At 44.4% G+C, this 7109-nt stretch overlaps 1 long non-coding RNA gene across 1 annotated transcript in view; it reads right to left on the reverse strand.

Moving 5' to 3' along the window:
• LOC106149470 overlaps positions 1-3692 on the reverse strand; it is a 17067-nt gene extending 13375 nt beyond the window's left edge. The window contains exon 1 of the long non-coding RNA XR_001235696.1: positions 3443-3692. This is a non-coding gene — a long non-coding RNA (uncharacterized LOC106149470). The remainder of the gene's footprint in view (positions 1-3442) is intronic.
• Positions 3693-7109: the final 3417 nt, after the last annotated feature.

Raw genomic sequence — 7109 nt, forward strand, 5'->3', positions numbered from 1 at the left:
ACTGTTGATTTGTATTATTTTGTCTTGAGACTCTGTATCACTTTGAATGTTCTTGCTCTGATTTGTTTATGTTCATGACACTGCTATGCTGCTACTGTTCAATTTTTTTGTTTGTTTGTTTCTCATTTGCTACTCTCCTTAAAATAAAAAAAAAGAGAAAATTATAACATAGGCAGGAACATAAGGAAATTACAAGAAGGTAAGAGGAGAGGATGCCGACCACAAGCCAAGGGGAGAGACCTTGGAAGAAACCAGCCTGCCCTGTTACAGGTCTCAGATTTTACCTCCATAATCATGGGAAAATGAATTTTTGTTGTTAGCTACCCTGGATGTGATACTTAGTTATGGCAAGATGAGCAAGCTAAAAGGTACCTCTCATTTTGTGTGCTAAGTAGAATAATCAAGGAACTTAGCACTTTACATAAGCCTTTCAATAATGCAATATTATATGAAACAGGACATGTAGATTTAAATTCTAGTTAGTCCTGCTCTTTGCTTGTTGTGTGATTTCAGGCAAGTCACTTAAGCTTTCTGAACTTTGATTTTCTCATTTGTAACATCATCTACCTTGTGGAATTATGGAGAAAACTGAGCAGAATAGCACAAAAGGGCCTTCCTGTCTCACTGTCAGGGGTTAACCCCACAGTGGATCCAGGTCTGACAGAAGGACCTAGGTAACCCACCTCCCCAGCTTCACGCTGAGATCCTCTTAGTGCAGTCTGGATGACTGCCTGAGGGAGGACTGTGAGCCTCTGACTGTGAGCCTTGATCACTACAGTTCCACATGGGCTGTACATGTGCTTTGCTGCACCTCTGGCCCCTGTTGTTTACTTGTGAGCTGATGGGTGGGACAGGCTGTCCATTTCCCAGTCTTTTCCACCACAATTAGCTGTTGTCATAAATTACCATAATCATGTGTCTCCTCCCCGTGGAACTTTTGCCACACTAATTCCCTCTAGATGGGCAGGACCCGTGGGTCCCGTACCTCTCCTGAGGTGAAAGCTTTTAATGAGAGCAGCAGCCAGTCCACATGTGTTTGGGTACAAGCTCTGGGGGTCAGCAGCCAAGTGTGACTGCATTTTGGGAAACTGCCTTCTTCTGTCCTTTCAAGAAACCAGCTTCCAGAGCGTTCCAGGGCGGCACTATGTTCCATGCCAGGATGCAGTGTCCCCTCCACCCTCCCTCTGGGGTGCTGGGAGTCGGGAATCCAGGGTGCTGAGAAGCGCTCTGCCGATCTGGCTTGGAGGACCATGTTCACTCAGGGAGAGGGCAGGTAGGCGATTGGTTCTGGAGAAGACACTACTCTCAGAGGACAGTAGAAAAGGGAAGAGACAGGGAGGAAGGGTCTGATCAGGCTGTGTTGGTCAGGATCAGCATGGGCTGTGGCCTTAAGGGGCTTTCTGCAGCCACTGTTGTTCTCATTGCCTTGACAACCAGAAGAGAAATAGATTACGCCCAGTGCAGGTGCACAAGAGCTAAGCACAGGCTCTTTCCTTCGGCAGCCCAGACCAACCCCAGGCAGTGACCTTGGTAAGGCTCTGCCCAGGATGGTTTGCTGAAAGTTTCAGTGTGTGGACATTGTAATGTAGAAATTGAAATCAAGGGCTTTTGACTGCAGGGACTGTGGGCAGCACCATGGTGGCCTGGCCCTTGGCTTAGCCTGAGGCTGAAAGGGTCATCAGGATCTCCTGCCTGCTCCCACTCAGATTTCCTACGCTGGTAGCTGCAGCCCAGCAGCTGCATCCGGGATCCCATTGAGGAAGTTCAGGGCTGAGCCATTCCTGGACTTGTACCTTCACTGAGAGCTCTGAGGAGCAGGGCTGCCAGGGAGGGTGTGGAGACTCCCCCGCTCCTGGGTCCTCCTCTGCTGAGTCACTGTGCTCTGCACATACTTGGGATCTCCTTCTGCAAGGGGCTCAAGGGGGGTGGAAATGATTCAAGTTTGTTCTGAAGCCTTATAAGAAAATTTTCTGTGAAAGGTAGTTGCATAGGTCCTTGGCCTCTTGCCTAAGAGCGAGGGTTCAAGAAGCCTCCATTTCTGAGACATTTACTCCTCTGCCTGACCAGTAAGTCTACGCTATTACCTGAAATTTCAGGACCAAGGTTATCTAGAAAACCCAAGCCATCAGCAAATACTACAGCTCTCTTTTCTCCGTATAGCCAGACACTGTCCTCTCCTGCCATCGGCACAGAGATTGCCTTGTTCTAACACCATTGTCTCTGGCTGAGATTACTGTAGCTGCCTCTGAACTGGACTCCCCGCTTTTGTCCCTAAATGCTCAACCCCTTCTTGGCAGTAGCCAAGCATCACCAGCAGTCAGATGGTGCCTGTCCCCTATGAAGCTCGCCAGAATCTTCCCTTCCCAAGGTTTTTTGTTTTGTTTTGTTTTGTTTTTTTTTTTTTCCAGTACCAGGAATTGAACTCATGACCTTGCGCTTGCCAGGCAGGGGCTGTGCGGCTGAGCTAAATCCCCAGCCCCCAGAATCTTCCCCTCTATAACCTCATTACTTCCCTCCCTCCTCACTCCTTGCACGGAAGCCATGCTGGGCTCCCTGCTGCTCCTTGAACCTATCAAGTGTGTTCCTGCCTCAGGCTATTTGTGTTTGCTTTTTCTCTGCCTTCGAAGTGCTTCCCCGAGATGTCTTTATGGTTCATACCCTGCTTCCTTCAGCACTCTGCTCAGCCGTCACCTTCTCAGTGAGGGCTTCCCTAACCATTCACCTAAACTGTCACCTCAGTCCCCACCACTTTTTACCCCAGTTTACTTTTTCTTCATGTCACTTGTCATATCCTGAAATGGACATTTATGTACTTTTGTTGTTGTTTTACCCCACCAAAAATTTCAGCTCCAAAGAGAGAGAATTTGATAACCTCCCCCTAAGTCTCCAGTGCTTGGAACTATGCTTGATACATAGGAGATAACAAATGGACATAAACTGAATAAATGAAGAATAAGTGGGATGGAAGATCCCATATATGCACATATATTTACATCTGCATTAAGTGGGAGTTTTCATCTATTTTACCTGTTTAGTCATATATATCCCCTTTGGAGAGTTTTTGTTTTACCAAAAGCATCTTCTACAGTACTGTTGCACAGCATAGCTCCTACTGTATTTGGGGTGCTGCCCTGGTCCTACCCCCAGGTGACGAGAACACTCTAGGGGCATTGGCCTGGGTGCAGGGGTTGGTGTGAGGCCTAGGCAGGCTCTTTTGGGGGTGCTGGTCTTTTAGATGCAGAATCCTAGTGAGAACTATATTGAGGAGGGGTATAAGAAGAAAGGATAAGAACACAGAGGATCTTGCAATAGACAGGAAAGTAGGTGAGAACTTATGGAAATAATTTTAATATCCAGAAGTCTAAAATCAATATTTTCCCATAGAGAGGGGAGTCAGAGGCTGGCCTGGGAAGGGAAGAAGGTCCAATCAGGGTGTACTCACTGGGCCCAGCAGCTTCCCATCAAATGCAGGTTGCCCCTGGTGACACATTGGGTACCTCCTCCTCTCCCCCATATTTTTCTTCAAAGCACAGTGTTGAGGTAAGCATAAGAGTCACTTCAAGTAATGTAGAAAAACTGAAGAAAGGGGAAATGTGAAAATGCTGCCAGTGCAAGAAAGCTGCGCGTTTAAATCTTTCTGAGCTACATGTGGCTCTGAGTTGCCTGTGGAGCTGGGCGTGCTCAGCCGACCTGCCATGGAGTTCGGTGCAGGACATGTGACAGGAAGCAGTCTCTACATGAATGTGAAGAGAAGCCCCCACCCAAATGTTAACAGACTGCTAAGAGGAAGGAAAAAGTTTGTGCAGCTAACACAACATGGGGCTTGCCAAAATCATCCTGCCCTCGTTGTCCTGTCAGCAGAGCCACTTTTCCGAAGAGCTAGTGACTCGTGACTTGGTTGCTTGATTCTGCCCGTCCCTGGCTCCTGCTGGCGACCTCTACCCTACCCTACCCAAAGTGCACAAATTTTCTGTATTTTGACTTGTAGGGCATTCTTCAGGCTTGAGGCCTCAGAGGTTCCGTTGAGAGCACAATGCTCCACACTCAGGATGTGAACGGCTGCAAATGTCATATTGCTTATCTTGCTCTGTGCAACACCCAGCAGCTGCCGGCGCTTAACGAGGAGGCGGCACAGGGCGCTGAGAACCGTTCTGTGTGTGCTTTGTTCATGCATTTTGCAGCTGATTTAAGAGCAAGAAAGGAACAAACCCGATCTGATGTCTTTACTCCAGAGATCAGTCCACATCCTTCCTAGGGCAGGAAGAGCAGGTGACTGGGACACCGGACATTTGGCAAGCTGGTGGCCTTCCTGCTTTGGCATGCTTTGCCGGGGTTTTCATGAAAAGACAATGACCTTTATAAAAAACAATGACCTTTGCAGAGATCTCCAAACCCTGGCAACTCAGCAGCGAGCTCAGTTCCAAAACCATTCCTAAGAGCCTTTCCCAACAATTGGAAAGAAAGACTTTTAAAAAAAGTCACCAAAGTTTTTGGCAAAGCTTAGGCGCTCTCTCCCCAACCCTGTAATTAAAGCAGAAGTAAACAGTAAAAGGGCATCAAATTGCAGCTCACTTTGGTAATGGGTGCCCAGGTGGAGCTGCTGCTTGTAGGGACCTGTGCCTTGAGACAGAAGGGCAGCCTCTCTGGGGAGCACTCCATTGAGTCCCCAGATCTGACACACCAAGATTAAGACCTGAGGATTTGGAGCTGAGAAGCAAGAAAGGGTGAGTCACCTGGGCCATAATATTAAAAAAAAAGAAAAGAAAGAATAAAATTTCTTCCTCATCCGAAGTTGCTCTGTCTACACCAACTCCAAGCCTGCTTTCATTTTTGGAGGTCATATCCTGCGTGGTGCCTACCCTTCTCCTAGGAGAGCCATGTGTGTGCAAGGAGCTCAAGCGCATCCTGCTTCCTGCAGAACACTGTGTGAGGATGCTGCCTCAGACTGACTTCCTGTGCTGCCTGCCTCTGCTACTCACCAGCAGGGTGACCTACACCGTGGGTCACTGTTTCCAAGTTTCGGTTTTCTCACCTAAGAACGGGAACATCGATAGTACTTAGTTTCCACTAGGCTTAAATGAAACAATTTATCATTGTAGGCATATAGAACCCACCTCGCTATTGATGTTACATGTATGAATGGGTGGTTTCTTTATAGTGCTGAGTAGTAGTCCATGTGTATGGGCAGATCACAAATTTTTATTTATTCTCCCATTAGTGGGTGTTTGGGTTGCTGCTAGGTTTTGGCCATCATGAATGAAATTGCTACTACTTTTGAGCAAATCTTGTTTGGACATAGTTTCCTTTTTTGTTGGATAAATACTTGGGAGAATGGATAGATCTATGGTGAGCATACATGCAGTTTTTTTATTAGTACATGTTTGCATAACATGAAGTTTACGATCATTTTGGGGAGAGGGTACATGTACATAATGCAATTTGTTTCTTTTTAAAATTCCCTTCCCCTTTCTCTTCCCCCACTTTTCCTCTCATCCCCTTTTCCCCAACCCCTCACCTTAAAAAAATTTTTTTTTCCTGAGGCAGGATCTTGCCATGCAGTTCAGGCTGGCCTTAAACTCACTGTGTAGCCCAGGCTGACCTCAAACTTAAGGCAATCTTCTTCCTCAGCTGCTCAAGTTCTGGGCCCATTTTCATTCTTGTTGATATTGTTAATCTTAGCTCATGTTATGGCATATAATGTTTACGTTCATTGAGGTTATTAGGTGCCTGTACGTGGCATACCTTTATTCTACTTATCTTCCCTTCCCCTCCTCACACTTAGCCTCTTCGGGCCCTTTCCCATTTGCGAGAAATCCATCTCCCTCTCTCCTTCTATCCACCGTTTACCAATCTCTTTGTACTTTGACTTACTCAAATGAGAGATATCATACAGTATTTAAACTTGTGTGCCTGGTTTATTTCATTCAACATACTTATCAGGTACATCCATTTTCTTACAAATGTCTCAAATTTGTCCTTTATAGCCAAGTAGTATTCTATTACATATAGATAACATATTTTCTATTCCAATTGTCCTGTTTATATGTATGCAGGAGTGCTTCCAGGATTTAGCTATTGTGAATTGTGCTGCTAGAAACATCATGTATGCATGTTTACTGTAGTATGAACTTAAGTTCTTTGGGGAAGACCTAGAAGGGCGGTACCTGGGTCACATGGGATTTCTAATTTTAGTCCTTTGAGAAATCTCCACACTGATTTCTGTAATGGTTGTACTAGTTTACATTCACACTAACACTGTAAGAGGGCTCCTTTTCTACCACAGCCTTGCCAGCATTTGTTACTTTTGGATTTCCTGATGATTGCCGGAGTAAGATGGAATCTTTGAGGTTTTTAAAAAATTTTTCAATTTATTTTTAATTTGTATTTCCCTAAGGGCTAGAGATGTTGAATACTTTTTCGTATCTTTGTTGACCTTCTTTACTTCTTCTGTGAAGCATCCGTTCATTTCACTTGTTCACTTTTTGACTGGGTCTTTTATTTATTTTTTATTTTAAAGAGAAAAAACAATAACAAAATAACAACAATGAAGACACAAACAAAACAATACAAAAACAATAAAAATGATACAGAATTTCAAAATAAGACGATAAGAATTAACAGTATTTGTTATATTACACATTATTATCTTCAATGAAGTTGCTCAGATAGGTCTTTTATTTTAGGTGGTTTGGTTTTTCTTAGTTCTTTATATACTGTGTTCTAGAATTAGTCCTTTATCTGGGGAATAGTTGGAAAATACTTTTCCTATTCTGTATGTTGTCTCTCCATTATACTAATTGATTTTTTACATTCTGGTGTGTAAATAAAATCTCTGTCCTACACTTACTCTAGTTGTTTTTCCCTCAGTCATTTGAGTAAAATTCGTAAAGTGTCTAGCAGCTCTTTTAATGGGGCCTTGACTTCCTCCTTTCACTTGGGTAATATTTGTTTCTTGTAGTTTCCTCAAGTCAAAAGCTATAGTCACTGAGACCTTGCATGTTCAGAAATGTTTACCTGCTTTTATACTTCTATGGTTGGATTATAAAATCCTTGGGTCACATTTTTTTCCCTTGAGAACATTGTTGGCAATGCTTTACTGCTTTTCTATC

The sequence above is a fragment of the Chinchilla lanigera genome, unplaced genomic scaffold (genome assembly GCF_000276665.1).
Source record: "Chinchilla lanigera isolate Chin_1 unplaced genomic scaffold, ChiLan1.0 scaffold00045, whole genome shotgun sequence".
NCBI classification, from domain to species: domain Eukaryota; kingdom Metazoa; phylum Chordata; class Mammalia; order Rodentia; family Chinchillidae; genus Chinchilla; species Chinchilla lanigera.